Source organism: Adiantum capillus-veneris, chromosome 23 (assembly GCF_014529385.1).
Source record: "Adiantum capillus-veneris isolate H3 chromosome 23, ASM1452938v2, whole genome shotgun sequence".
NCBI lineage: Eukaryota > Viridiplantae > Streptophyta > Polypodiopsida > Polypodiales > Pteridaceae > Adiantum > Adiantum capillus-veneris.
In genome coordinates, this window is record NC_140953.1 from 99,292,333 (window position 1) to 99,296,044 (window position 3,712).

The 3,712-nt window shown below is 39.9% G+C and overlaps 1 pseudogene; it reads left to right on the forward strand.

Moving 5' to 3' along the window:
• Positions 1 to 2,465: 2,465 nt before the first annotated feature.
• LOC147428227 (uncharacterized) lies at positions 2,466 to 2,902 on the forward strand (annotated as a pseudogene).
• Positions 2,903 to 3,712: the final 810 nt, after the last annotated feature.

Sequence of the window (3,712 nt, forward strand, 5' to 3'; positions counted from 1 at the left end):
TTAGAAAAATGACCGCAGACGCTTCACGTTGACGAACGAGGAAGAAATCTGCCTGAAGCTCAATTGCAGTAAAAACAACATAACTTTTTGTTGTAAACTCTGATTGACACAAACTTAGAATCCAAATCGAAGAGCTCGAGGAGACGAACATGTTTTGGATGCAAAGTGTTATTAAGCTGTGCTTCATTGCGCTTTTTTCGTTTCTCCAAATTTTGAGTAGAAGACCCTCAAAAATTAAGATGAAGGTCAGGGTGTCAAAAGACAAATCAACAAGAAAACGTAATCAATGATTCACCATATATTGATTATCAATAAATACCACACAAAATATTAATCATATTCTTATTAACACAGAACGACCACAGTTAACAAGAATCAACCCTTAAAAATAAAATTTGTAGCAATTTTAAATCTTACATGTGAATCACATACACATACTCCTATCAAATACAATAATGAATACAAAGGTTCAATAAAGAGGTGTAAAGGCTATCGATTAGCTCGTAATCAAAAGTGTCTCCGTGAATCTGTTGTGTAGCTTGTCATCAATATGGCATCACCAAACATGTCTTCATAAATCTTTTATTGTCACCAAGTTTGTCTTCATGAAATCAATCCTAGATAGATCATAGACTCAAAAAACATAGTTATGAAAATTATTAGCATCGTTAGTGCAATAATTACGTTCACAATGCCATAAGAGATGGTTCTCTACGCCACTCTTTTGACGACATATATATGCACGACAACATATGGTACATAAAGTATGAACATAAAAGTACAAGATGCGTGATTACGTGATGCAAATGACATGTGGATATACTTCATCAAAGTATTAACAAAACATTATCATTGTATCAATAAAAATGAATAAATCATCATGGTATCAACGAAAAGCTTCATGATATCACCGAGAATAATCATTGTATCAACGAAACAACATCATGGTATCACCGAGAATAACCATGGTATCAACGAAACAACATCATGATATCATCGAGAATAATCATTGTATCAACAAAACAACATCATGGTATCACCGAGAATACCCATGGTATCAACGAAACAACATCATGGTATCACCGAAAATAACCATGGTATTAACGAAACAACATTATGGTATCACCGAGAATAACCATGGCATCAACGAAATATCATCATGGTATCACCAAGAATAACCATGGTATCAACGAAACAAACATCATGGTATCACCGAGAATAACCATGGTATCAACAAAATATCATCATGGTATCAACGAAAATCACCATGACCAAAGTACTAACAAAACATCATCATTGTACCATCAAAATCACTATGGTATCAACGAGAGATTATCAATAAAACGACGTAAACTATATCTCTAGAAGAATAATTATAGGAGAACCAATGAACGAGTATATCATATAACAAAAAATCATGTACCAACAGTAGCTCGATAGAATTTGGACGATCATCAACGGCTCGACTGAATTGGAACAATATGTAACTAGCATTAATATTCTTATGGAGAGTTATTTCATTGATCAATGTTTTTAAGGACAAAAACACTCCTTTAAGGAAAGTAATATTGCCACAAAGACAAGGGCATGACTATGTTGGCACACGAGTGAATTGAGCATCCAAGTTAAGTGGTCTCCTCAAGGTAGGCCAAGAGAAGGTAGGCTAGGAGGTCTGTAAGAGGAGAATGTTTGGGTGGACAAAGGCATGTGTTAGTGCTTGGTCCTCAAAGTTCTCACCTAGAAATGTTGGTATCAAGGACTAAGTCCGAGAGGGAATAGGTCCATTCGAACTACTCCCCAAGTCAAGTCATCAATCAATCAACACCTAGTGGCTATCAAAGCATGTAATCACTATATTCAAACTCAACTAGCTGTCAAGCAATATGGATGTTTCCGTTTCCTCATTGTAAATGTGACCTTCTACTAGCATAAATGGCACTATAATTAGTAGCCAACAAGAACACCAATACCCACATGGAAGTTTAACCGTAGAAGGTTCGGGATCGATGTTCACATATCTTTATAGTTATCATGGGAGCAATGACTCTCAACGTTGGTGGAGTAAAGCCATGTGAATACATCAATAGCCAAGGAACACACACAAACATGAGGAACAAGTATTTCATTTGGCATTTTAGCTTGGCGTATGGTGGGAGATAATTGAGGTTTGGCAGGTCGGATTACGAGGACGTAATTAGGAGTATATAAAGCGGGTGCTGTAAACGCTGGAATAGTAGTGCCCGCAAAACTGTAAGCAGCAGTGAGCACATCGAGCAGCATTTAGGGCTAGAACCCATCTTCATCATCAACAATGGCAATGGGGAGGGTGGAACTCTGCACAGGTATAAGAATATGGCACGTCTGTGTTATTATTCTACAAGTATACAAAAACGCACGTCTGTGTGCTATAGTCATATCATATGTCGTAATATTATTGATCTCCTTTTCTGGCCACCGCAGTGGCGATGGTGGCGGCGCTGCTGCTAAATATCATAGAGGGGACCTCCGTTGTGCAAGCAGCTACGCCCCGCAAGTGCAGGCTGCACGACCTCGTGCTGACCAACACTCCCGTGGCGACCGGGCTGTGCGAGTGGGAGCTCGTGAACAACTGCCCCTGTGAGGCCTTCAACATCATTGCAGCCTGCCAGGACCGGCGCTGGAACCAGAAGATCATCAGCCGCTTCGCCATGGAGGTGGACGTGCCCACCTTCGGCCACTGCACTCTCCTTCCCAACGTCAAAGTCCAACCCGCTTCCTCCGGCCTCCGCTACGGCCGCACCTACCCCTGCGCTGGCACTCTTCCGCTCTCCCTCGTCAATGTCGCCTTCGCCAACCCCTGCCTTTGATCATAGAGACTGGCCGGACGACTCGCTCCATCAACATACCTCTTTCTGATCCTTGAACGGACATTCCATTTTCACCATTCTTTCTTATCGGTGCTATTATTGGTCCAGAGTGAAAATTTCATTTGCCTACATAATTGTGAAACTCTCTCTCTCTCTCTCTCTCTCTCTAACTTAAGTACTATATTACATTTTGTTACATGTTTACATCATGATGAGGAATTCCATCGTGTTATTCCATCGTGTTATTCTGTTGAGGAACTGGCAGTGCTACACAATCCTCTAACAATCTATCTCGAATCATAGACCAAGGCAGTTGGAAACTGTGAAAGGTGTGTGTATCAAACAAAGCCGAGTTTCTAGCATTTCACAAAAAGGATAACACCCAAAGTCTCAGAGAAGCAATACATAAGTCTAAACGTGTAGAACCCGTTTGAATTGTTCCATAAAGCAGTCTATATTCAGAAACTTAGTCTTCCAATGCATCATACAAGTATCATACAAACATATCCACCAAGCATATATTGTAGGGAAGTTCCAAAATATGTGCTTCGTTGTCTCAAGGGGGCATTTTCCATCAGACATTCTCTTTTTGGCTAACAATTCACCATACATCAGATAGCTTCTTCAACCACCAACATTGATCTAGATTGAACTCGCAAATCTTGTTGCATCTGTTCTCTATCTAAGGCTAAGGGATCAAGTGTAGATAGAAACGTTTGGTTGGGGAGGTGCATCAATTTGTTGAAGTCTCTGGCAATGCTCAATCTCTAAATCTTTGATTAAATCTTGATTGCAACAAGAAACTTTCAAATTGTTGACATGTGTACACAACTATCCCCAAGTAATTTTGAGCCCATTTCCTAGTC